The sequence below is a fragment of the Equus quagga genome, chromosome 16 (assembly GCF_021613505.1).
Source record: "Equus quagga isolate Etosha38 chromosome 16, UCLA_HA_Equagga_1.0, whole genome shotgun sequence".
NCBI classification, from domain to species: Eukaryota; Metazoa; Chordata; class Mammalia; order Perissodactyla; family Equidae; genus Equus; species Equus quagga.
In genome coordinates this window covers 9,247,560-9,275,539 of record NC_060282.1, presented here as the reverse complement: position 1 = coordinate 9,275,539, position 27,980 = coordinate 9,247,560, and the positions used below count along the sequence as shown (strand labels likewise).

Sequence of the window (27,980 nt, the reverse complement as noted above, 5' to 3'; positions counted from 1 at the left end):
CCTGCCTTCCGGGAGCCTGAAGCATGACCTGGCCGGGAGTAAGCCAATCTGGGGGCATCTTACACCTCAGTGGCAGGCCTAGGGCAGAAGTGCAGGGCAGGGTGCAAGAGGCATGGGACTTGTGAGGCAAGATGCTGCCTGGTCATGCCCACCGGCAGTATGAGGGGCCAGGTGCAGCTGCCACAGCCAGCATGGCCAGCTGAGAAGAAGAGCTGTTCTAGGAAAGGCCCCTTCACAAAAGACGGCAATAGAATTCTATACTCTCCCTTGTAAAGATCAAAACCTGCCTTCAACAGCCAAGATGTCTTATATTGATTGCCGAGATCATCCTGGATGTTCGTCAGTAACTTCAAGAGAACCACAGCTGAGTGTATCCAGAGAGGCACTTAAACTGGTACAGACTCCAATATCAGAAACTCAGATTATCAATAGGAAAATCTCTCTCCTTCCATGGAATGCATTTTTCCAGGATTCCACTGGTGAAAGAATGTGTTTCATTCCTTTCTATACTTTCCCTTTCTCTAAATGAAAAGAGGAAACAAAGAAGGTTGCTGAGATATGTACTAAGGTAGCAAGATGGAACTTTTACTAAGCAAGATGGGTGTGTGTGTGTGCACACTTGTGAGCAAGGGTAAGTTCTGTTCAAGTGAGTGCGTTCCATGTTTCTATGTAAATGTGTGCGCTTGATTTTAACTAAAACACATGTGCATCAGGACACCTGTGTTTGAATCCTTGCATAAGCACAGGTTTGTGTGTGAGTGTGCCTTATTCACTCATGTGTAGGTATGTGCATGTGTGTCTGAGTATGGAATGAACATACATCTAGTGTATGTCTGTGCATGGGTGTTAAGAGGGCATATATGCTCATTAGTTTGTTTGTGGCCCGCGCTTCAGCTTCCCTCCCATCCTGTGTCCTCCTGGGAGGACCTTTGCCCTCCATAGTCAGGAGTCTCTCCACACCTCTGGATGCTAGAGAGACTGAAGGTCTTTCTCTGGAGGATCTACCTTGACCCACCTCTCAGCCTCAGGGCCCTGCCTAGGACAATAGTGAACTTCACTATTGACTTTCTCCTCCAGGAAAGGAGAAAGAATAAAAGCTTAACCCCAAAGCAAATACTCAACAAGATAGCTTTACTAGGTCCTGACTGCACTCATGTAAATGAGGATCAAGATGGTAGGAGTTAACAGGCCCGTTGAGCCTCGCCCATCACTCCTTAAGAGTTTATGTCTGAGCGGTACACAGAGTTCTCGCCATCCTCATTGCTTCTGCGTCTGCAGCTGGGATTGTCCCTGCACCTGCCCTGACCCTCCCCAAGCCCAGTTGGTTTCAGTCTGTCTGGTTTCCGAGTGTTAGCCCCTCTTGGCCTGGCCAGTCCACTGTCATTCAGTTCAGTGCAATTCATTTCAAGGCAAATCAACACAATCATACAACAAAAATGAAAAAATCCTTAAAACCAAGGCAGGTTTTAGGAATGTGTAAGTCTGAGACTGAGGTGTGCCTGCAGGGGCTTTGTTGGAGAGCATTCTCTAGAACACCACCTCTAAGGGAGCGAGCGAGGGAAGCAGTTTGGGGCAGAGGGAGAAGGTGTCTTGAGATACAGCTGCATCAGAGGCCTCAATCCTTTGGGCATCTCTGGAGCTGGGGTGGCCTTCAGAGTTGTCACCAGTTGAGGAAAGGGGGGCAGGGCCTTTGGAATTCCAAATCAACATGTCGCTGGATGAGGGTTATCCCGTGGTGAGGATACAATGTTGGATAATGATGCTCCCACCAAAGACAGTTCCTGCGGAGGGGCTCAGTGGTGAGCCGTGAGCATCCAATGCTCCTGACAGCTGAAGGGATGGCTGGATGGGTGCCTCAGTGCTGAAGGGGGATCTGAGAAGCACACCACAGTATCCACTCCGGGAATTATGTCAGATCCTGTACTCACAGAGAAGAAAGCCTCAGTCCTAATCTCTAAGGAATTCTTGACTGTAGGCTTGACAGGCCTGGAAATAGGGCAACACAAACACAGCGTGAGCAGGTGACATCAGCGATTATACCAGGGCAGCAGACATGTGCAGCGGAGGAGGAACACTGCCAGGTGTCTTGGAAGGAGGAGAGAATGGGGGTCAGGGAATGTATCATAGAAGATAATATGCCTGAATTGGTTTTTCAAAAATTTATTTTTAATTGTGGTAAGATACGTATAACATAAAACTTACCATCTTAACTATTTTTAAGTGTACATTTCAGTGGTATTAAGTACATTGACATTGTTGTGCAACCATCACCACCATCCATCTCCAGAACTCTTCGTCTTGCAGAACTGAAACTCTGTACCCATTAAACAAGAACTCCTCATGCCTCCTCCTCCAGTCCCTGCAACCCCCACTCTACTTTCTGTCTCTATGAATTTGATGACTCTGGGTACCTCGTATAGGTGGAAACATACAGTATTTATATTTTTGTGACTGGTTTATTTCGCTTGGCATAAGGACCTCAAGTTTCATCTATGTTGTAACATGTATCAGAAATTTTCTTCTCTCCTTAAGGCTGAACTATATTCCATTATATGGATTTACCACATTTTGTTATCTATTCATCTGTCCATGGACACCTGGGTTGCTTCCACCTTTTGGCCATTGTAAATAATGCTGCTATGAACATCGATGTGCAAATATCTGTTTGAGTCCTTGCTTTCAGTATTTTTGTGTATCTACCCAGAAGAGGAATTGCTGGATCATATGGTAATTCCGTATTTAACATTTTGAGGAACTGTCATAGTGTTTTCCATAGCAGCTGTATCCTTCTACATTTCCATCAACAGTACACAAGGACTCCAATTTCTCCACATCCTCGCCAACATTTGTTATTTGGGTTATTATTTTTTTTTGTGGTAACCATCCTAATGGGTGTGAGGTACAGAATTAGGTTTGAAACATGGAGAGAAAGGAGTGAGGGGGGCAGGAGCAGATTTAAAGCGCACGGCCTTGCCCTGTTCCACTGTCCCTGGGCATCATCTATGACTGTGGTGTGTGGGTGTGAGGTAAGCCCTTCGTTGCTCTGCAGACACAGGAATGATAACTCCAGGAGGGAGAGGGGAGAGGATAACAGAGCCAAGGTCTGAGTCAGGATGGTTAATAGAGTCTGATGTTGACTTTTGGCCTCTTCTTCCTGGAGAGGCTTGGACTCACCACATTACTGGAAGCACAATCCGGAAGCGTACCAGGATTAGGCACCTTTTCATGGTACATGGAAAACTGTTCCTGTTCTTTGGCAGCTTCTCGCTTGGCAGAACCCAAAGTACAGGCGAGGCTAGTTAATCTACTGAGAGTCACATCCTGAAGCAAGCAGAGGGCCCAGCCAGGGCCAAGATGGTCACTCCCCTTGGCACCCAGAAGCAGAGGGTCAGGCCCGGCAGGGTGGAGAGAGCTCAGCCCAGGATGTCGGGAGACCCAGGAACAAGTCCTGAGGCCTGTCGCACAGTGTTTCAGACCCTGTGTTAGGGGCCATGTTACAGGATGAATAAGGACCACTCTTTGTCCTGCTCTGACTTGCAGCCTGGCCACATAAACACACAATTATAAACACACAGTTACTCCCAATGCAGTGAGTCCTGTTGGAAGGCAGAGAAGGGCAGATGCTCTACACAGCCTGGGGCTGGAGGTCGAGGAAGGTGAGGGATGAATAGAATGAAGCTTGGTGAGGAGAGGAGAGCAAAATCATCAGCATCAACTACAGACCACAGGGTTGGCCATATTTTAGGGGTCAAAGAGACCGTTGTTGTTGATGCTGTTGATGATGATGATGATACTATGACTACCGGTCCAGACCTCTCCCCTGAGTCCCTTCCAAACAGCCCAGCTGCAGGTGAATGCAGCTGTGGCAAGCGTTAAAAATATGGATGGAGCCCCCATGGCCACTCTTCATTATGAGTTAACCTGGCAGCTTAACATGGATCCACACCCTGTGAAGGCTCAATCAGAAGGATTCTCACTTGCTGGCCCACTGCTGTTTGCACATGGCATCTCATTGCCACGCATTTGCACATTCTGCTTGGGACAAAGAAGCATGATTGAGTTTTATGGTTTGTTTCACCTGACCTCCTTTCCTCTTGGACTAGGAGGAGGCAGAGTGGTAAGATGGCGACTGCCCTGGGAGAGCGAGTCAGGAGTCCCGGGTGGGAGCTCCCCATTTGCTATGGGCTCATAGACAGCGAGTCTCTGCACATCTCTAGGTCTGTTGAGTATGAGGAGGGTGAAGCTTTGGTCTGAATAACCACAATTATGGGCACAAATGACCATTTTTGTATCTTGCTATTAAGTCCTCTGGGAAGACCTCTCATTTAGCTGGAGAAATGGCAATGTTATGAGAAGGACGTTGTCCTTGCACTCGGACCCAGGTCCGTCTTTTATGAGTCCCATGAAAGAGCTCAGTCTCTTTGAGCCTCAGTTTTCTCATCCATAAAATAGGACTTATGCCTCTCTTTAAAATTGTTCCAATGATTTCAGAGAAGGCTTAAGGTTTTCTAAATGTGGTAATTAGAGTTGAATGTTAGTGGAATCAGGGGCAAGGATCACAGTCCCATTTGAGAGCCTGCTCTCCGAGTTGACTTTCTTTAAGTTTGAGGCAACTTCTGTGTCCTTGAGCCTTTTCTGAGACCACCTTCTGGCTTATGTACCCAAATGGATGTTTTTCTCCTTTTTAACAGTTCTTCCTGGAAGCTCAATATTTATTCTAGCAAGGTCACTGTTGCAGAAAGCAAGATCAGCCTTGTCTGGAACAGTGGTGCCCAATAGAAATGTCATGCAAGTCACAAGTGTCCTTTTAAATTTCCTAGTAGCTACATTAAAATATTAAAAGAAGCAGGTGCAATTAAGCTTGATCTTACATAGTGTTTAACCCAGTGTTTCCGAAATATTATCATTTCAACATGCAGTCAATATAAAACTCTTCATGACATAGTTCACATTCTCGCTTTCTTGTTAAGTCGGCAACGCCCAGTGTGTGTTTTGCATTGCAGCCCACCTCAGTGCAGGTGCTAAATTTCCGTTGGAAATGCTTCATCTATATTGAGATCTCACATAATTTGCAGTTGAAAAAATGGATTCCTGTGTCCAAGGTGCTCGAAACATACTTAAAAGTTTTCCAATAATGATGCGTTAATGGAAAAACATTTTACTCTGTTTCAGTTTTTAGGGTAAATTTAAATTATTTAAAATGAAAGAAAATTAAGAGTTCAGTCCCTCACTCATGCCAGCTATATTTCAAGCACTCAGCAGCCACCTGCAGCCAGTGGCTACTTAGTGGACAGCATGGCTCCGGAGCCTGGGGCCATCCCTTTGAATGTCCTCAGCAGCGCTCATCTTCTTTCTTGACGTTAATTTTAAGTTTCTTGAAAAATAGGAGATGTGAAACCGGGAAGATTTTGAGTTGCCATTTTAGGGGCGATTGTGGAGACTGAGAAAGTGCTTAAGTTCAGAATGAAGACTGACTCCCTCGAGAATGGGCACTTTTCTAGTGTGGCTCCAGGCTGGGATTGTTTTTATGGTCATAAAACCCATCTGAGTAAACACGTCCCATGTGTTTGCTTTCCAGTTGCTTGCATTGCTTTATAGGCACGCATGACTCAGCTTGCAGGACAGCTGGTGTGACCCGATGCACAGAAACAACAGCCTTACCCACGAGTGCCATGGCTGAGAAACAGGATCGGATGGATAACAGGGGTCAGAATCTTGTTAGGCCTGTCGCCCCACCAAGTCTGTGTCCTTCCTCGGGAGTCAGGCTCCTGGCCACCTTCCCTTCCCCTCCTCGTTCCTCCTGCTTCTCCTCTCTGCTCCCCTTTCATTCATTTAATCTATTTTTTAAAAGTACCTGATTCATGCCAAGCGCCAGGCAGATGTTAGGGTTCCTACAATGAATGAGTGTACTTTCTCACTACTTGGTAAGGAGTCATGCCCTCCTACCTTAGTAGATGGAGACAGACAGGTAATCACAGAAATGTAAGGAAATAGGTCCATGCCAGTAACTAGTATCTCTATCAGTTTAAATGTTTCTCTCCCTACTGTCCCATTCACACACTGCATCAGAAAGACCTGGATTTGCAACCTGCATTCGAAGCCCTGACTCTGTCACACAACAGTTGTGTGTCCTTGGGCAAGTCACTTACCTCGTTTGGGCCTCAACTTCTGCATCTGTAAAGTGAAGGTAATAATACTGACCTTACAGGGCTGTTTTGAAGATCAAATGAGATGATCTGGCTAAATCCTAGCATAGCACCTGGAACAAAACTGGAACCCAACAGATGCAATGCGAGTGAGATTATTTTTAATCAATCCTTCCAGCAGATTGAAGTGCCCTTTACTGTGGTGCTGATTGCAGCCCAGAGGGGACAAGTGTCTTGCTATTGGCTCAAATGTTATGCATAAGCATCAGGCACCTGAAGACTAGGACGGACTCACCTTGCGTCAGAGTGCCAGGACAGCGCATTCGAGGAGCACCCAAACCAGTGGGGAGCAGGGCAAGGCACGGAAGAGGTATCTTCTAAGGGGAGCTCTGAGAAAGTCAGTGAGTTGAGGAGAAAGAAGAGGGAAGGGGAAAGAGATGAAATAGTGTCTAAGGCCAATGGGAAAGGAACAAACGAATGTCCAGAGACAAGGAAAACATGGCATCCATAAAGAACAGGAAGAAACTGAGCATGAGTGGAGGGAGTGTGTGCGTGTGTGTGTGTGTGTGTGTGTTTGGGGAGTGGTGGCTAGAGAAGAAGGTAAGGGTCAGGTCACCCACGGCTGAGTTTAGATATTATCTGTATCTTATTTGCAAAGCAAAGCATGGACAGGCTTTAACTTGACTGTAGGTGAATTGTGGAAAGCTCACAATGGCTGCTATGTGAAGAAAGGAGAAGAGAGGAAGACTGGAGGCAGGGAGACCAGGCGGGACACTATTGCCATAGTCAGGCAAATGATGATGGGGCCTGTTACAGGAAGTGGCAGAGAGGCTGGAGAACAGTGCATGAGTTGAGAGGCATTCAGAGGGCATGACTGATCTGAAGCCATGACTTCTGATCCGTGGCCACTTGTCCCAACATCCACAAAGGAGAGAATTCAGTCAGTTCACATGGATTCACAGGCCAGGGTTTATTTCTGGGTGTCTTCCTCCAGCTTCTCTTTGGCTTCTTCTCTTCGTGTCAATGAACTGTGCTGTCACGGGGATGAATCTCATTTTCTAAACACACCCTTAGGTTGGGTGGCTGTGTGAGTCAGGATAATTAATGTTAGTCATTATAACAAACAACTCCAAATTTCAGTGGCTTAACACAATTGAAATTTGTTTTCCCTTGACATAAAGTCAAATGAGGTTAAGCTGGGTGACTCAGTAACCCAAGTGCCTTTCAAGTGGGGACTTGGATGTCCCCAGACCCTCAGAGCCCCTCTGGTGCCTTGGAATCCCCTTCTCAACCTTCTGCATCCGTCCGCTACATGGTCAGAGGGAAGGAACAGAAAGAATTGTGTGGGAAGTTTGACAAGACAGGCTTGGAAATGGTATAGATTGTGGATATGCATACTCCATGGCTCAGAACTACGCATACGACTTGGATTCAAAGAATCTGGGGCATATAGTTTGTGTGCTCAGGAAGAAGGAGGTGGGTGTGGTGAACTTCTCCCCAAATTCTGCCATGATGAAGGAGATGCGAGCAGTAGATGGGTGAACCCAAGAGTGGATTCATTCCAACTGCATTTCCCTTCTTTAATCCCGAGGTCTCTAGATTTCTTCCTCCTTAAATCTTAAGTAACTGGAACTCTTAAGGGAAGTGAAGAAAGCTTCGGTGTGTTTAAGGCTGGCTTCATCCTCTGTTTGGTTTTGTGCCAGACCCAGGGGGTAGTGTAGAGAATGACAATGGAATGCTGATGTTAACAGCAGAGTGAGGCCACAAGTCTCTAGTTTCAGCTTAATCCATGTCTGTCTCAGACGCTAAGACCTTGGTTTCCTTGTCTTGCTATTTTCTGGGGTGGTCCGGGCAAAATCACCCTGTGATTCCTAGCGGTATGAGTGGATTGTCAAGATCTCCAGTCCTTTCTGGGGTTGGGGGGCGGGGGGAACAAAAAGCTGTACACTGCAAGGAATAGGAGGGCAAGAGAGAATTAGGGGCATGTGATGGAAGACAAGGTCCCCTCACCAGTCGGTGGGAGAGGGAGATTTGAAACTGAGCTTTATTGCTTATCAGTTGAGCTCTGCCACCCTAAATTCATTGTTTCCTGGAGTTTACCTTCTCATCCATATTACACGCTTCTCTAGAAGTCCAATAGTCCTTTATTTAAATCCATCCTCTGATGTTTATGAGCTCTTTGACTTTTGGAAAGCCCCTTAACAACTTCAAGCTTTTATTTTCTTTTTTCATAGTTGGATTTGATGATTTCCATAAATGCTCTGGACTCTAACCTTTCACGTCCCTGTAGAGGAATTCTGCAAAGACAAAGGTGGAGGAGAGTGGCTGAGAGTTCTTGTCTCCATCTTTACTGAGGAACATGTAGGGAGACTGACATTCCTGGAATGATTGGGATCTAATATGTTGTTGATCAAACCGTGGCCAAGGATGAAGCAGTCTAGTAAAAAGTGACACGCCCAATTTGGCTAGGTCACTGGCGTTTTATGGGCCACGGTTCCTCATCTGTCTTGGCAAGACCACATGGGTGAAAATGCTGGTCTCACAGTTACCAAAAGCAATTCTTCCCTCCACAGGGTCACTTGAAAGAGTACTGGAGACCTGAATGCTGGTTAGATTTCCACCCAGGACCAGAGTTCCAGAAGGATGTGGAAACCACAGATGAGTGAGTTACCCTCTCTACCGTGCAAGTGGAAGGACTCTGTGATAAATGGTTGGCTCACCAACCACTCAAAGAAGAAAACACTATTGAGAAAAAAGAAGCAAGAAAGCTTCAGCAAGAGGCAGAGTGGACGTGAGTTGTCCTGCGTGCACCCTCTCCTTTCTTCTGGTGGAGTGCTCAGAGTCTCCTGGAAAACTCCGCCTTTCCCTCTGCCTTTCTCTATGGTCTGATGGGGTTGACTCCATCCATAGCCTCAGTCCAAAGCCAATCCCCCTGGTAAGAGGGATTGGTTTGAAGACGGGCAAAGACATTTCCTGGAACTGATGGCTGAAAGTGTCTCTTTTCTCTGCCAGAATTGCTCAAAGGTGGATGCCTAAGAAAGTGGCTGTAAGAGAGGAATGCCAGCCAAGAAAAGAGGGAAACTGAGTCCTGAGGACCTGTTTGAGACCCTGGATCCTGCCATCCCTGAGTCTTGTGTGCCAAAAAAAATCCTTGATTTATTGAAGATATTTTAATGGGCAATGGGAGGGTCTGTCTTTTGTAATGGAAAGGGCCATGACTTATGCAAGGGGGCACAAGATTGCCTAAGCTATTTGAATAGAGATGATTATAATTACGTGGATAATAACCCTTCTCTGAGACCCTGCTAGGCACTTCGCAAATATTGGTTCTTTCTCTCCTACCAACTTACAAGAGGGCTGTAATTACCACTATTATACAGCTGCAATCACTGCGGTTTTGTTATTTGAGGGATCTGACCAAGGTCAAATTGCTTGTGAGTCGTGCAGTAGGGATTCAAACCCACTTCTGCTTACTCCAAATGCCATGGGTTTGTCCCTCTGGCACATGGTCTCCCCTGGAGAGAGAGGCTGAATGAACACGGAGACAAAGAGGAGAACCAGACAACGTAGCTTGATGGACATCCAAGTGCTTGAAAGGGTTCTCCATCAGAGACACACACATCGAGGAGAGGGGTATTATTACAGGAAAGAGGAAGGTGGAGAGACAACAAGCCAACGAAAACAACACAACAACAATAGCAAAGCAACAACTGCTGCTTGGAAGAAGCACTCTCCTCAACAGAAGGAAAGGGGGCTAGCTGAGGTTTATTTTGTTCTTAATATGTACTTAGGTCTTTGGGGAGCATATGATAGAAACAAATCGGAACTAGCATGTTACAGGATACAGTCTTACAGAGCCTGAGGTCGTGGAGCTAGCTGAATTCCAGAGAAGGTTTGGAAGTGGAGACCAGAAGACCTCAGGCTTCTAACTCTTATTTCTACTTCTGCCTGCTTTCTATTTTGTTCTTTCCTTCCTCTGTCGGCTTGCCCTCCTCTGCAATCATGGGGCAGAACCTGGCTGTCTCACGACTTCCTGGTTGGTGTGTTTCGGAGACCCAGCCAGCCACAGAGGCTGACTTTCTGTCTCAACTCCCACTTACCGCCACTTCCAAATTACTCAGAAAAGAGTAACTGATCGGCTTGGTGGAGTAAGCTGTCTATTCTGGTACACTCCATCCTGGGTCGCCCTTGGAGTGAAGTGCAGAGCGAGCAGTGCCAGGCCCACAGAGGAGGAGCCACGTGGGGCAGGCTCTGTGATGTACTGCCCAGACATCCCATCGGGGATTGGAAACCTCTCCCCCTCAGCTGGTGTCAGCTCCCTTCGGACACTGCCTCACTAGCAGTCATTCCACTTGTATGGGAAGGGGCCCTCTTCCTGTACCAGGGACATCTCTGAATCTCCCTCTCAGCTCCAGAGGTTCTTGTGGGCTGGTTTAGGTCTGTTTTGGGCTCTCCTCAATGTCCTTCCCTTCTGTCTTACAAGATCACCCTTGAGTAAATTTCCTGCATTCAAATTTCCATTTGAATCCGCTTCCTGGAGAATGCAACCCATGACAGTTAGTTCCAAGAATTGCCTGAGAAAGAACACACTAAGGTGAGACTCTGCAGCCAGATGTGTCACTGCTTGTCTGGTGATGGGGACTCTATCCCAGGGGGTAGGTGGAGCGCAGAGGCCCCCAGTAGTAGGTAACAGAATATTTGTTAGCCTTTCACTGCTGGTGAGCTGGGATGCTTACCGGTGGAAGGGGAGGCGTTAGCTGGTGTGACGTATCAGGCGTTTTATAAAAATGGGATGAAGAGTAGATATAAGGACAGCGGAATGGAGTGACTATTTCTAAGCTCAGTTGAGACTCTGGAAAGTGGTAATGAAACAGTGAGAGTGATTAACTTGCCCGACGCAAGTAAGAGCTAAGTGTGAGAGCCAGGGACCTCCAGGTTAGCATAGAAGGAGGCTCTTGTATCCTACAGCAAGAGGGCAGAGAAAGCTGAAGACTTAAGTGCCAGAAAACTTGGGATCCAAAGAAAGTCAGCTCTCTACCAGATGAGTCTGCTACACAGGGTCAGGGTCGGGCTGCGAACATCTGGGTTGACGTGCCCCCAAACCTTGAATCTCCAGATTCCTCTGAAGCTCTGGGCCACGCCCCCTATTAAGGGCTAACACTCCCCCTTTGCTTGAAGATGGTGTAGAGGCCTTGACCCTGCGAGAGAACATGAGCCGCCCTCAGGATCTGGATCCACATCTCCCCATCCTTTCTCTGGCTAATGACCAGGGATGACTCATCTCTCGGATTGGGGTAGGCTGAGAAGGGAGGCAGGCGGCTGAAGGAGCAGTGGGATCTAGCCAGCCGGTATCAGCAGGAGCTCGGAGAAATGCATAAACCTGGATTTTGAGGGCGTACAATCAAAGAGGAAGGAACAAAAATTGGATAAGCCAGAATTTATTGATTTGGGAGCACTTTCCTGGGATAGAGGAGTTAGCACCCTGGAGAAAACTCTGGGAGATGCTGAGAAAACATTGGCTCCAAGAAGCAAGGAGGAAACAGTGGCCCCCATGCCCTAACTTGGGACAGTTCTGAAATTCCTTCCCTGTTTCAGATCCCCCTGTGTGGTCAACTGAGGCCTTTGCTGGAAGTGTAGAGTGACTCAACTTCTTCCTTGGCCAAATCCTGCTTTAGTCTCCTCGGTTTCACAGGTGTTGATTGTGAGAGCAATTTCCCAGTAAATTTTCTGCACCCTAGTTTTTATCTCAAAGTCTGCTGCCAGATGAACCCAACTTGCTACAGACGTCATGCCTCTTGGTGGGGAGAAGATCTCCATATAGTAGAGCTGCTGGAAACCCACTCCCAGAGTCTCTATATACACAGGGTTGGAAGAGCAAATGGTTTGCCCGAGCAAATTAGCGTGCTGTCAAGATTCAGATCCAGATGTGTGTGCCTTCAAAGCCATTGTTTTTCTTTTTGCATTTTGCTGTCTTGTCCTACTTGATTCATACTTTTATAATTGATCCATTGGCAAAGTGTCTAAGTTTTACAGAGAAAAACCAAGCTGATAGACAGCCACTGCAGCACATCGTTGGAAACAGCAGGAACACCGTGTATAGGATGATCAGCTATGCCTGTCATTCATTCGTTCTTTCTTGGATTTATTCATTTAACCAACTTTGATTAAGCCCTCACTCTGTGCCAGGCCCTAGGCTAGGGACTGTGGACACAGCAAGAAATAAAGCCTAGATTCTGATTCCAAAATTTATGGTCCAGCAGAGCAGAATGCCATGTAAACAAGCAGGGGCAGTAAATCATTCCAAGGCTGATAAAGGATGGTCAAAGCTTCTACTTATAACTGAGGGGAATCCCTGAGTTTGGAAGACAGCCTCACAGGGCTACTGTGTCCCCTCAGAGTCAGTAAAAAGCTGGCATCGTCTGGTATAGTGCTGGCAATGAAACTCATAACCTCGTCTCTCCCTTGTATGGCTGTCCTGGTGTGAGCCCCCAGACCCTGTGCTGTCCTGTGTCTCATGCTACAAGTGTCACAACCAGGGATTTTTGCGTGATCACACAGGCAGGTGTGGCTTATTGCCAACTTTTGGGCAAAGTGGATTATGTTGGCAACATTTCCCCCTTGATTTCTTTATTTGGTGATGATTTCCAGATCTAAGTATGAAGAGACGCAGCGCCTTCCCACTCCAAGATGTAAAGAGGACCGCTGTGTTGGGTGCTAACACAGCGTGGAGATGGGACGCGTGGGGATGTGATCCACTTTTCTTTTCCTTTTTTCCAGCACTGGCTACCATACTGCCCAGTAATCCGTAGCTACCATCCTCCTCAGTGGGCACGTGCCAGAGCTTCCAGCGGTAGGAAGTTCATGGGAGAAGGACAAACACAGAGGATGCAAAGTTCAGCACCCACCGTGGAGAAAAGAAGAGTATTACAGGCAGAGAAGGAGAGAGGGGGGGTCAGTTAATAATTAACCAGCAAATGAGTACTGTTGTTTCCCATTAAAGATAGAAATGGCAACATGCTATTAAAAGGCTGATGATGGAAGAACAGATTACAGGAGAGAGACAACAGAAAAGAGAGGTTATTTTCAAAAGCTATCATATTAAGAAAGTGGGAAATTCTGGGTATCAGAATATCAGCTTTAGTCCTTGCTACATCTGAGGACCTAGCCCAGGGCTTGGCACAGAGTAGGAGCTTGATACACGTTTGTTAAATAAACTAACGAGGGACTCACTGAATGCATGGCAGACGCTTGGCTCATAGTCTTATACACAGTGCTGAACTGTTTCCAGCTACGTTTAACCTGCACAGTATCTTCCTGCAATTCATATTTATCACCTTGGTTTTACTGCCTGCAAATGTAGACACTGTGCCAGTAGATCGATTATAAAAATAGATATTACACAGGAAAACGCAGCAGGAGGCAAGAGGAAGCACAGAGACTTTACAGGTAGACACAGCTGGGTCTCAGAATTGGCAGCAGCTCAGACCAGGCAACTCGTCTGATCCTCCTACGCCGTGTACTGCTTCAAACGATTGGTGTTGTGACTAATTTAGATTACGTATATGCAGATTTTCACCTCATTCCAGGGAACTACAGTGGGGGGGAGGGAGGGCTGACTTTTAAATATTTGTGGACACATAAAATGATGTGGTTCAGACTTTGGCTCTAAATAGCTTAAAGGTGGATTTAGAATCACCCCCGCAAGGTAGACGCTTACTGGGTTATTAAGTAAGATGAGTGGCACATGGAAGCAGAAAAATTAACCACAGCTGCCGTTGGTGACCTTTTACCACTATGTCAAGCATCTGCCACCATGAGAAGCCTATCACCCACAGGATCTCCACAGCCAAGGTAATCATCATCCCTCTTCAGGAAGCATGATTATTTTTATTCGCCTTTTGCAGATGAGAAAAATGAGATGCGGATCAATTCTTAAGTTGCTCAAGACCAGACCTGTGGATGGTGGAGCAGCCAGGATGTCCGGTGAGGGGTGTGTGCTGGCAGGGACAGAGCTCCCGATGTGGGACAGCCCCTCTGTGCCTGAGCGCTGGCTGTGGGGCAGGACACCCTGCCTGAGCCCTCTAGAATCCCTGTCTCTTTCAGTCCTTACCATTCCCTGAAAAGGAGAGTTTATCATGACAGTTACACATCAAGATGTCAGGCTCAGCGACAAGATGGCCATTTGAGCGGCATGTCATTGACAGAAAAATGCAGGTGAAGGACCATCATCACAACAACAGCCACATTTTAAGTGTCACATACACTGATTATTATTGTTGTTGTTTGACACTGACTTGCAGCCCTGTTCTATGCACTTTTCCTGTATATTGCATCCTCATAGCCAGCCCATGAGGTAAGTATGGGTAATATTCTCATGTCACAAAGGAAGGTGTTGAGGTCAAAAAGGCAAATGACTCCCCCAGCCAGTGAGGGTATCTTCTTTAACCCTCACCCCACCTTCAAATGAGGAAGCAGAGACTTCTAGAGGTTGAGTAGTTTTTCTAGATCTCACAACCAGAAGGCAAAAGAGTGGGATTCATCTCACATCTGCCTGCTCTGGGGTTGTGTCTTCTCTCCAGGCCCGCTCCGGCTACTGCCCCACTGTCATGGAGAGGGACGTGTGGTGGCCGCTTCTGCAGGCCCCCAGGGCATCAACCACGGGGTCACCTGCTTTCCCAGGGGTGTGGGAAGGAGTATAATTGGTCTCTGGCTTTCCACATCTTGCTTTTGACTTCTTCCTTGAGCACAGCCTTCTATTTCTCTAGAATTTCTATAGATGTTTGCAAGCAAGGAGAATGTCATTCTTGAGATCGCATTCCTTGTCTCCTTTAGGCAAAAGTCTCTGAGCTCAGGTAGCACGTACCAAGAAGGTGATGGCTGAGCTTCTGGGTGGTCTTAACCCTGGCCAGGCTGCTCATGTGGCGTCCTAAGGCCCCCGTCCTAGCCTCTAGCCAGGCCCCGGGCTCTCCTTATGAGCTTGGTCCAGCTCTGCTTTCTCCCCTCACTTCCTCCCTCCTCCCCCTCCTCCACGCACCGGGGTTCTCTGGGGTCTGAGTCATGCTCACCGGTCTGCTCTTTCGGGCAGCACAGCTTTAAAAAAATGAGCCACTATTTGAGTTTGGGACCCCTGGCTTCTCCTGAGTACTCTGAAGAACGGGCGACTCTTGGCTCCTTCTTCTCACCCCTTTGGGTGGGGCCTGGGCTCTGCCCCTCCCCTTGCACATTCATAGCTTCTACCTGGCCCCTGAAGGCGTTTGACGTTTACAACACCTAAGTGCACCTATCATCAATCTTTTCATGCCACTCTTGTCGGAAGAGTCTTTCATATCATTCATTCATTTTTTGTTTCATTCATTTTCTAAGTCTTTCCGAAAGCATAGAGTGCCAGACATCATGTGAGGTGCTGGGATACAGCAGGGGACAAAATAAGTCCTACAGTCTAGTGGAAGGGACAGAAAATTGTATAATCAACCAAATAGCAAAGCAATCCTGAACTCTGGTAAGTGAATTTAAAAAATATACAGGAGCTATGAGAGCTAAATCATGGGGTGACACTTAATCTGGGAGGTCTGATGTGAGAGCAGAAGGATGACAGAAATTGGTTGGGCTAGAAGAAACCGATTTCAAGGAGAGGAAGTGGTGTGTGCAAAGATCCGGTGGCTGGAGAGATTTGGGAATTTCTAAAGGTGGAAAGAAGCCAGATTTTGCAAGAGAACAAGTGGCTTGGGGCTGGGAGAAGCAGAAGAACAGGACCCATGCGCCATGGATAGGATCCTGGTCTTTATCCTGGGTTAGAGAAAAAGTTTTCAGATATAAAATTCATACAATCATCCAAAAGCAAGATTCATAAAAATAATTGCTAAATTGAAATTCACTAAAATTACAAAAAAAAAACTTTTGCACTACAAAAAACACTATTAAGAGAATTAAAATAGAAGCTATAGACTGAGAGAAAATATTTGCAAATCACGTATCTGATGAGATTATAGCCAGAATATGTGAAGGACTTTCGTTGGATGACAGGCAGACTTTTGATGGTGAACACGATGTAGTCTATGCAGAAGATGAAATATAACGAGGTACACTTGAGATTTATATAATGTTATAAACCAATGAAAAGAAAAAAAAAGAACCTTCTTCAAAGTCAACAAAAAAATAAACGGCACAATTAAAAGTGGGCAAAAGATTCAAACAGACCCTTCACCAAAGAAGACATATGGATGGTGAGCAAACACACGAAAAGTTGCTCAACATGATTAGTCATTCTGGATATGCAAATTAAAACCTCCATAAGACATCACTACACACTTGTTAACATGGTTTAAAAGCAAAAACAGCCGACAAGACCAAGTGCTGGTGAGGATATGAGGCAACCAGAACTCTCAATACATTGCTGATGAGAACTCAAAATGGAACAGTCACTCTGGAAACAAGTCTGGAGCTTCTTCTCATGTTAAATATACACTTAACATAGGACCCAGCGAGCTCATTCCTACATAGTTAACTCAGAGAAGTAAAAACTTAAGTCACCCAGAAATCTGACCATAAATGCTTATAGCAGCTTTGTTCATAATTGCCCCAAACTGGAAACAATCTAAATGTCCTTAATGGATAAACAAATGCTAGCACAGCCAAACAAGAAATAACGCTCAGCGATGCCAAGGCGTGGTCTGCTGATACATGCAAGGACACAGACGAATCTCAAAGGCACGAAGCTGAGTGAAAGGGGCCAGGCTCAAGAGCTACACATTGTAGGATTCCACTCATAGGAAATTTTTGAAAAAGCAAAAATATAATGTTGGAGAACAGACTAGTGGTTGCCAGAGGTTAGAGCAGGTGGAAGGGGCACCATGAGGGAATTTTCGGGGTGCTGAACCTGTGCTGTGTCTTGATTATGGAAGTGGTCACACAAAGTGGTATATTATTAAAACTCATGGAACTGCATCCACACATAAAGCTGATTTTCCTACATATAAATTTTAACAGAAAGATTTTGGTGGGACAACTAAGAGGAACATGGACAGCTGGCTGTTGGATTTACCATGTGGAAGTCATCGATCACTTTGAAAAGAGCTGTTTTAGTGAATGGTGCAGATGGGAGCCTGTTTGGAGTAGAGTTGAGAGAAAGTAAGGAAAAAGAGAAATTGTAGTAGTGACAACTCTTTCAAAGAAATTTTTTGTAAAAGGGAGCCGAGAAATGAGATATTAACCCAGGGAAGGGGTGCAGCGTTGGGGCAGTCAAAGAATGTAGATCGATAGATAGATAGGTAGCTGATAGAGAGAGAGATAGGAGAATTGATAAAATATTAGTCTACTGCTAGAAATGATCCAAGAGAGAAGAACTGATGATATGGAAGAATGAGTTAAGATGGAGGGTGCCCATGGCCCTGAGTAGCCCAGAGAGCGTGCAGTCCAGTCCATGCATGGCAAGGTTGGTCTGAATGGGGCCCCAGAGGTGCGTCCAATGTCAGGAGCAATGGCCCTGGGGCAGGTGGGTGGTGGATGTGTGGTGGCTGGGGTGTAAGGTCTCTTCCGTTGGTTCTGCCTAAAGACTTCTTGTCAGCAGCATCGCCTGGCTCTTCGTCTGTCAAGCACAGTCTTTCTCTGGCAGACGTTGATTCACATTTGTACGTGCCTTACCTTGTTCGAACTCCACTGCATCTGACCGGATGCCCCTTAAGCTCCAAATAAACTTAACTCTTCACATTCCTCACACGTGCCATGCCTTCAACAGCTCAAGTATTGCACATAAGATTCCTTTCCTCTAAAGCACCTTCCTGTTCTCTAAGAAGGAAGTGCTTCCCACATCCCGCTCCATGGCCGTCTTCCTATTTTGCTCCCTCTGACTTGCCTTGGCCGTTAATCCCTCTGCCCTGGGGGCTCCTATGTTACCTTCTTCGCTCCTCAGTCGAAACGATCCATGCACGAAGGTGGAGCCTTCCTCATGGCTGAATAAGCAACTCTCAACGTGGAGTCTGTACCGGCCAGCCACTCCCCTGGTCGCTAGGAAGGAATGATTGTTAGAAGGAACTGATGAATGAGAGGTTCATCACCTCACTGCTCCAGGCCTCGGGGAACTCATCTGTGAAAGAGTTGCATAGAGAATCCTGGATGAGATTAGTGGTTCTCACTGGGGATGTTCCCCAAAGGAACTGGTTGGAATTTTTAGGAGTCTGGCCCCACCTAGAATGAAGGGTCAGATTCTCTGGCTATTTGGCCCTCAGTGGGGGGAGGGGATGGTACCCTCTCTGTGGGGAATCAGCTTCTGGGCAGGGGGGTCTCTTGAGGCCCTTTCATTTCCTACATTCAATGAATTCTGTTCTGTTCTGTTGATTTTAGTGTGAAAGCAGTGCTCCAACACCGGGATGCACTGGGTCCCTCCCAAGATGCTCCCTGGATTGCAAAGGGCTGCTCCAATTAGCCTCGATGGTTTGCATTTTCTCCAACCTTGTCCTCACGGCAGGCTGCGTTGTGCATCTTCGTTTTGGTAGGCACTGACTCCCAGTTCTTTATAAGCCTCGACAGCGCAGGGGCTGTTTCACTCATTCCTGTTTCTCCTGCAGGCCCAGGAAGTACCTGACACATAGTAGGTCCTCTGTCCACTTTTTGTTTGGTTGGTTTTTTCCTTGTTGCATGAAAATTGAATTCAGCTGAGTGGTGCCCTCACCCCTGTCACTATCTTAATCTTTAGAAATATAATTGGATGTATACAAATTTTCAAATTAACTAATTAACCATTTCTCTGGAAAGGGTTTGCAACCTTTCCACGATTCCACATAAATGCCATAATGTCATAGCTCACAGAAGTGGACACTCATTTCCGGAAGCCTGCGAACACCCCTGGGTAGTAGCTGGTGGGACTTGTGCAAGAGGCAGTGAGTGATGTCCTCCAAGCCCTGCCCTGGGTGCTTCCTTCCATCAGCTCTGAATGCTGGGTGACTCCACACCCACAGCTGGAGAGTCTGGAGCTCAAGGAGGTTCCACTGCCTCTGCTCACCGAGCGTGCCAGCAACCAGAGAAGCAGCTTCTCCCGGGAGCAACCTTCCCCTCTGGTCTCACTTTTCACTCCTCCACCCTCCCAATTTATTGCAGAATAAATAATGGTGCTGATGGTTAGCGTGGTCTAAGACTGGGCACTTCACAGAATTATCCCAAGAGGGAGGACCACAGGGGTGACCCAGATGGGATGGGTCCTTTAGTGGGACCCAAACCTCTGCAGGAGGTGAGGGCTGGGAGTGGGTCCATGAAGGCAGATGGGGGAACCTGAGAAGACCCAGAGCTGGCCATCCCAGGCAGAGCCGTGGGAAACGATGCTGGTTTGAGCTGAACTACTTCAAGGCTGTGGGATCTTGGCCACGTCTTCACTTCTGGGCTTTCATTTCCTCCTCTAACTTAGGAAGGGCCCTTCTCTCTCCATGGGTCTGTCACAAGCACTAAATGAGACGAACTGCTCTCGTTTATTGAACACCTATGACGTGTGCCTACATTAAGAGATGGGATGTATCAAGCCATCATAAGACATCATCTCCATCCTGAAGACCCAGCTGAGTGGCAGAGACAGGCACCCAAATCTACACTAACTGTGGGTTGGTGATGTAAGTGGAGAGATGCACGGGAGCTGCAGGACCCCAGAGGAACAGTGCCTGGGAGCAAACACCCTCGGAGGTAGGAATGGGTATCGCCAGCCTCATTATACAGGGGAGGCTCAGAGAGGTGAAGTCAAGCACCCAAAGTCACACAGCCAGAGAGTGGCCTAATCAGAAATCGGACCCGCATCTGCCTGGCTCTTGCTTTCATCTCCTGTGCCTCACCTGTGAACGCACCAGCCTTGGCACCGGTCCTACTGTGTGCTGTCGATGCTCAAGTTCTCCCCCTTTCCTTCCTCTTCTCTCTGGGCCGCAGTCTCCTGGTCTGTGAAACAGCACGGTTGGGCTAGAGGGTCTCTGGCATTGTGGGATTCCAGCCTCTCCTCCTGCTGCTCACCCATGGGGCTCTGAGAACTGCTACCAAGTGTCAGCTTCCCCCTTTCTCGTCTTTCATCTATATGCTGGATGCCCTCTGAGTAAGGGGCCTATTCTAAGGAGAGGGCAGCCCTGCCTGGTCCTCAGTTCTGGGACGAGATTTCCCAAGGGCTGAAGGTGGGGCTGGGGAGGAGGAATCTCTGGGAAGAAGCCACTTCGCCGATTGCCGGCATTGTCAGGAGTTCTAAGAGGGGCGTGTGTGTGTGTGTCTGTGCCTCTGTGTGTATCTCTGTGTGTGTGTGTGTGCGTGCATGTGTCTCAAGCATGAAGGAGGAGGGAATCAGTCCTGCAGAGAAGGAGGCTGCGCTTGGGATTGCTGAGAGTCCTGGGAGGTTGAGAGAAGTGCAAACTTGGAAAAGGAGGTAGAGACATCCCCTAGGGATAAGCTAGAAGAACCCCACATCAGAGAGGAGGAGGAAGGGTCCATCATGGGAGAAGCTGACCTCAGCCTACCCTCCAGCTCCAGCTCCCAGCCTCCCTGTAGCACCTTTCACAGTTTGAGATTTTCCCAGATGCCTGTGGTTCCCTCACTCCCAACTCTTCCTCCATCTTCTGCTTGGCTCACACTGTTGCCCTTCCTGGACAGCCTTGTGGTACCCTCGCCTGCATATGGCTAGCGCCTCCTCACCTTTGCAGCAGATGCTGTTGGCGCCCTGCCCCATCTCCCCTTGGCCTTGTCTCTGGTCACCTGCAAGGAAGCAAGGAGCAGTGACAACAGCTTCCACCCCACCCCCCACCACCTCCTGCCCACCATCTGCTTCTCTGCCAAAGGGCTTTCTTAGGCAGAAGCTCACTCAACAGAGCATAGGGCAGGTGGAACGTGCCAGAGATCTGATACCCGCTGGGGCAAACTTCAGCTAATGAGAGATGGGAATGTGGGAATAAATGCCCAAGCTTCTTGGGCCCTCGAGGGGACAATTCTGAGATGTCTTCTGCACAATTGCCGCTTGTTGGCCACAGGGTCACCTGCCCATCAGTGCTCCTTCAGTGGCTTCTGTCCCTTCCCAATTCACCTTCCCCTTGCTCTCACTTCCTGGGATCACCTGCCAAGTAAGCCACCTACTCCGGGGTCCTCATCGCAGGGTGTGTTCAGGTTGGGGGCAGGTACTAAGATGCTTGTGAAGGTCTGCACGCTCCTCAGAGCCTTACCTGGTGGCTGGTGAGGGTCCCCACCTCAGGGATCCATGGCCTCCCATGATTTCCCATCTCAGCACGTAGCACCAGGTGTGACCACGGCCTGTGTACTCCCGTCTCCCCCACCAGACTGTGCGCTCCTGGAGGGCAGGGGCTGCGTCGTTTTCAGACTCCAAGCGCCTAGCAGATCGGAGATTCTCAGTCAAGTTTTGCTTTTAACTCAATGATTCACTAAGTATGTGGCTCAGTTTCTTCATATGTCAACTTGCCTATAACATCCCCAACCTGTAGGTTTCCAAGGGGATAAGAGATAATGCATGTCAGGTGTCACATAAGACTCCTGGCATAGGGGAGGGTCCTGATAGATTATTAGCATGTATTAGGAGCTGACCTGCGTCCCCAAAACTCACGTGTTAAAGTCCTAGCCCGCAGCACCTCAGAATGCAACTGTATTTGGGGACAGGGCCTTTAAAGAGATGTATTTAAGGTACAGTGAGGTCTTCAGGGTGGACCTTACCCAATATGACTGATGTCCTCATAAGAAGAGGGGATTAGGACACAGAGAGAGAGGGAGCCACCAACCATGCGTGCACGTGAGGACCCCGAGAGGAGATGACCATCCACAAGCCAAGGAGAGAGGTCTCAGAGGAAGCCAGCCCTGGCCGCCTTCTAATCTTGAACTTCCAAAGCCTGCAGAATTGTGAGAAAATAAATCGCTGTTACTTAAACCATCCAGTCTGTGGGATTTTGTTCTGGCAGCCCCAGGAGACTAATACACCACGGGTACAGTCAGAGGTATGGGGGGAGCATGTCCCAGCTCCTTAAGAGCAGGCGTTTGTTGCTTACGTTTTTTTAAGGGCTCTGATATAGCTCAGCTTTTTAATGATCTTTTCTAATCTGGCTTTTTCCTTGTAGAAGTGCTGCTGCTGGCGTGGGATTAAGATATCATTAAAAACAATACAGATTATAGCATATAAACATGCCCATGCTGGGCCTGCCCTCCCTGTGCTGGAGCCCCCTGCCCAGCCTGATGGGCCGAGGCCTATAGCCCTCAGACAAGGCCTGCCGGGTGGGTTCTTACACTCTGGCTCAGAGGGAATGGGCAAGAAGGTCGGGACGTGACCTCAGGGGCAGAGGGCACCTTGCCCCATTGCAGTGCGCTCCTGTGACACATTCAAACTGGAGCAGCAAGGAGCTCACCAACACTGAAATCGACTGCTGTTCCCTGCAATTCCTCCACCGCCTTCGTCTACAAATACCTCCTTATCAGAGAAAAACTAAAAATGACCTGTCCAGGAGATGGGGAAAAGTGTAGATTTTAGAGACGAAGTCAATTCAGAGGGCACCCCACCCCCAGCCTCTCCAACCTGCCGTTTGTGCCTTTGGCTCAGTTCTGCTGCCTGGACACCAGGCTGAGGGCTGGAGATGCCAAGATTCTGCCTGCCCTCGGTCAGCACTTCTGAGTCACTGGGTGTGGCTGACTCTTCTTGAGACGACCCTCTGGGTCTACAGTTGAACACGTTGAGGGCAGCTGGGGTCCATTTCTTTCTTTGTCACTGTAAGCATTTTCCCATTTCCTTGAGCACTGGACTTTGGGGTTCAATGCCTGGGGTTAGGTAACAAGCAAGGAGGAAATCCATGAGTCATTTCCATACCTCCTCATGTCTTCAGCTCTGTTAGATCCCGGTCAGTCCTTGTTAATATTCCCCATGTTATTGAGGCAGTTTAATGGCTCCTATATTTAAGAGGGACAGTGAACTTGCCTTGCAATCATTTTTATAAGACCTTTTATGAATAGCAACAATGTCCACATTACAATTTTACATTCCGCTTTAATAAGGATCGACTGGCCACGGGCGATTCTGAATGAGATGGTCTTGTCTTCCAACTGCAGCGGGTCTTCTGGCAAGGGGCCCGCTCGGTTTCCTGGCTCTTCACCAGATTCGATTACCTTTCTCCGCAGTTCATGCCTTCATCCTCTTTGGGCAGCAACTCAGATGGACAGGTCAAATTGTACAGAATTTCTGCCTCTCAAGGGGTCTCAGAAGCTTCTCAACAAAGTGTGGAAATCATGGACACAGCAGGACAGAGAGGTGGATGGACCAATCTCTGCTGGCTACTGGCAAGGATGGACTTTGCTGTTACAGCATCGGGCAGTTCTTGGGCTCAGTAGCTCTGTAGAAATTCCTCCTTACATTGAGCAGAGCAGAGTGCACCCGGCAAAGTGGTTTTGGAGGCAAAGAGATCTGGGCTCAGTCTGACGACAATGGTTAATTTTATGTGTCAACTTGAGTAGGCTAAGGGATGCTCATATAGGTGGTAGAACATTATTTCTGTGTGTGTCTGTGAGGGTGTTTCTGGAAGAGATTAGCGTTTGAATTGGTAGACTTGAGTAAAGCAGATGGCCCTCCCCAGTGTGGTGGGCATCCATCTTTTGAGGGCCTGAATAAAACAAAAAAAGGGAGGAGGGGTGAATTTGCTTTCTGCCTGAGCTGGGACACCCACCTTCTTCTGCCCTTGGACATCGGCCCTCCTGGTTACTGGGCCTCTGGACTTGTGCTGGAACTTAAACCACGGGGCCTCTCGTTCTCAGCCCTTTGGGTTTGTCCTGGAACTACTCCACCGGCATTCCTGGGCCACCAGCCTGCAGACGGCAGATCCTGGGTCTTCTCAGCCTTCATAATTGTGTGAGCCAATCTCTCGTAATAAATCTCTCTCTTTCTCTCTCTCTCTATGTGCCTTATTGGTTCTGTTTCTCTGGAGAATCCTAATACACTGACTCTGTCACTTTTTTGATGCATAACATTAATCAGATTACTTAATTTCTCTGAGTTTCAGTTTTATCCTTGGCAAGCAAGTAATAATATTGATCATACATGGTATGGAAGCTTGCCTGTGATGATAGATGGAAATGCTGAAGGTGGAGCAGGTGCGCAGCAAGCTATAATTTTATTTATCAGCCATATTAACACCCTGGCAGATACTAAAGGTAGGCCCATTCAAGACTTGTTCCAAATGCCTTCAGACTTTACAACAAAGGTTAGAAATCTCAAACTAAAACAAAACGAAATAAACTCTACATCCCCTAAAGTCTCTTGCATCCAGGTGTCTGTATGTGACCCAGGGTCTGCAAGGACTTGGGGAAACAGTGAGGAAGTGGAGGTGGCAGCCCTGGGTTACTGGATCTTTCTGGTGGGGCTGGTGTCTGGGTCTCCTGGGGCAGTCCTGGGGGAGTTTCTAACCTCTGGGTCCCCAGCATCACAGGATAAGCAGAGCCCCAGATATGGGGTTGGAGATAAGCTTGGGCATCTCTCCTGGCTATTGCTCCTAGACACATAGATTCTGGGTCTGATTCTCTGGCTTTCCTGGAGAAGCGAGGTAAAATCTTTAATAAATCTTACTGTTCAAATTATTTGGAGTTGATTTTCTTTTTGAAATCTGTAGTCTAGAACGCTGACCAATATAATTGCTTATCACAATGCCTCTGCTCTCTGAAATGCTGTTCGGAGCACACAGAATGAATCTGTGTTCAGACAGCCAGCGATAGAAGGGCCTGTGGAGTTCATTCATCTGGGCACCTTATTATAGAGAGGGCCAGTATGGAGCAATGACTCCCCCAGAATCTCATGGCTCGTTGTACAGAGTATTGTGTGTTTGTTCCTACTGTGCCAGGCGGTGTACTCAGTACCATTTTTGTCATTTCATGTAACCCTTACTAGAGTCCCAAGGGATAGACATTACCATCCCTTTATGAGAGGGAAGTAAGGCTCAGAGAGACAGGGTAAAACATCCAGGGCTCCTCAGGGTCTTAGAGGCAGAGCAAAACATCTTGACAGTTTTGACTCCAGCACTGCGCTCCTACGAGGCTGGGGGGTGGTGCAACCATCCTCAGCCTTGGCCTTGGCCAGACTCTTCTGGAACCCGAAGCAATGTCCTCCTGGACTGGGTCTCACAGAATGAGCAAGAACTGGTCTCAGGCTTCTTTCCTCTTTGGGCCCTGAGCTTTCTCATGTCGGAGAGTTCTGAAGAACAGCCTGCAGTCTCAAGGTTGCATGACCAGGTTGCAGTTTAATGGGTTTCACTGGCTGGTGAGTGACAGCGGAAGCCAGAGGCTTGCTTGAATGCCATGCTTCTTCTTTTCTTAGTTTCTTTACCTGAAAAATAAGGTGGTTGAATAGTCTGCTTCAGCTCTAATTGCTCATGAGTCTATGGCTTTAGAAATGAAAGGCAGAAAAAATCCTTCAGAGAGGCCAGTTTCTGCTTCCCTGGGTCCACCCCTGAGCTCCTGTTGTGCTCAGCTTCTGAGCCGATGAGGGCCAGGGGTCAACATAGTGATGTATTTCACCTCATGGGAAAGTTGAATTGGTTGATTAAGGTTGCATTGAAAGAATTCTGAGGCTACCTTGGGACCAGGGGGAGAAGAGTTTTGTGGTATGGGATTTGAAAATTGTAGTACACGTGCCACATAGTAGCCAATGGAACGAGCTCATCAGTTCTAGAGGACAGAATGATTTGAATTCCCATTGGCCTTGAGTCAGTTCTTCCATAAGTGGGCTTTACATCTCCTTTCATCTGCAAACCATACTTCATGGAGAGATATGGTGATTTTTGCTTTCTGTATGAATAAACCAATGCTCAGAGATGTTGGGTCACTTTCCTAAGACCACACAGCTAGGACAAGATGCATCCAGGACTCAAATCCAGAGGTGTCCCATCCCAAATTACGTTCTCTCCATGTATTCAAACATTCTGCCCCTTTGGTTTCCTCTCTGGCAGAGGCTGAGTTAAATATTTCACAAGTAGGTATGTATTTTAAAAAGATCCAGTCAATGAAAACTAATTTGAAATTATTTTAAAAAGGATTTCTCAGCTAAAGAATAAAAAATCCTGCCTTGAAAATTAAAGCCACAGGATAGTTACAGGGCCATTCACAAAGTCCTTTCATATTTGTTCCTGAACTTTAAAGAGAACAGCTACTGAGGGCTTCTCTAGATGCTTGAAAGGGTGACCTCAGGCCCTGCCTGAGATTAGCTCAAAGCAGATAAGGATAGAGTGTTTTCATTAAGGCAATTAGGCTGGCAGGGAACACCACCAGCTAGGCCACTCTGGCTAACCCCCGAGGCATTTGACAGCCACAGTTCCTTAAGGGAGAGGAAGGGTTAAATCTGTTTCTAATGACAAAGCAGGAAAACCCTACAGTGGATTCAGCCCAGAATCCTCCTCCACTGGTCTATTCGGACATGGCATATCCTTCATTTTTTTTCTTCCCAATATCTACTGTATCATGGAGCATTTCACACGACTAAAAGGAAAGCGAGTAGAGATGAGAAAGGCATAAAGGGTGCCCTAGGGTTTATAGCCCTTAAACTGTTCCCTAAATAATATGGCTGTTTAACATATACTATGTGGTGCCTGTTTTTTAGACATAGTCTGGGCATGGCAGGTGGTGGACATGAGAGGTGGGGGGCTAGATCATGGGGGCCGTGAGCGCTGTGTTACGATACCTGGACCTTATTCCAAGGATAATGGGCACCCTTTAAGGGGGGGGTCGACATTGTCAGGTTCGCATGGGGCATAGACCACTCTAGCTAAGCGTGGAGTGTGGATAGAAAGGAGCAAGTCGGGAGGCAGGGAGACAGACAGTCAGAAGGCGAAGTGAAAAATGTCTGGCTTCCCACTCTGCTGTCTTAATGAGGACAGAGGTTATGCCTGACTTGGTCATTGCTGTACCCCTAGGGCTAAGGACAGTGTCTGCCACCTACTAGGCCCGTGACAACTATTCATTAAAGGATTAAATGACGTAACTTCAGTGATCCCAACGAAAAGGTACAATCTCAGCCAGAGCCTCGGTAGAGGGAACCGAGAGGAGAGAACGGATTTGAGAAATAAAAGTCGAGAGATGTTGGTAATTCACAGAATCGGGGTGTGAGGTCAGAAAGGAGTTGGAGAGGTCTCCAGGCTCCTGGCCTGGGCTCCAGGGGGCTCTCATTGAGTGAGATGGGGGAGATTTGGGAGTGACAGTGGTGGGTCGGGATGAGATTGAGATGCCTGTGCGACATGCAGGTGGGGATGTCTTAGAGGTGACCCCCTGAGCAGCTGCCTTTCCCCTCAGCTCCGCCCCTTTGCACGTGCTGCCCTCTCTAGACCAAAAGCCCTTCCCTGCTTCCTCCAGTTAATTCTTCCTTACCGTGGACCCCAGGGCAATCTCCCATCCCCAGGGGAGCCTTTCCCGGACCTTGGTGTCAGGCTCTAAGAAATCATCTCCTTCCCTTCCCGCCATGGCTCTCCATTGCTTAATGGATTCCTGTCTATCGCCCCCTCTAGAGGGTCAGCTCCCCGAGAGCCAGGACCGTGTCTCTTTCTGTCACCAGTGAATTCCTAGTAACAGGCACCATGCCTGGTACGTGTAAGCACTCAATAGACATTTGCTGAACAAATGAATAAGTGAAGGAGTGAATAAATGCTTTGATAAATAAATGAGTGTATGGCTGAGCAAGTGCCAGGGTTTTCTCTCTTAATACGTGATATGATTTAAATCCCAATTAGCCTAAACAGAATCAAAGAGACAGTTCTGTAGAGCAGGAATAACACAAGATCCCGGGCGTGAGTCCATGTGTCTGCCATGTAGTGGGTCCTTGGTAAGCACTTGTGGAAGGATTCTTGGCTTTTCTTACCATCT

General features: G+C 47.6%; 1 long non-coding RNA gene across 3 annotated transcripts; it reads left to right on the top strand.

Annotated features, from left to right (window-relative positions):
• Positions 1 to 23,990, top strand: LOC124227739 (uncharacterized). Of its 3 annotated transcripts, XR_006885532.1 has the most exons (7): positions 1 to 631; positions 8,720 to 10,740; positions 14,051 to 14,499; positions 15,510 to 17,273; positions 18,486 to 18,633; positions 19,543 to 19,811; positions 22,217 to 23,990. It is a non-coding gene; the product is annotated as an uncharacterized LOC124227739 (long non-coding RNA). The 3 variants fall into 3 exon arrangements; XR_006885531.1 differs by lacking the exon at positions 22,217 to 23,990 and having other exon boundaries at positions 15,510 to 15,645; positions 19,543 to 22,016; XR_006885530.1 differs by lacking the exon at positions 22,217 to 23,990 and having other exon boundaries at positions 19,543 to 22,016.
• The last annotated feature ends 3,990 nt before the right edge of the window (positions 23,991 to 27,980 follow it).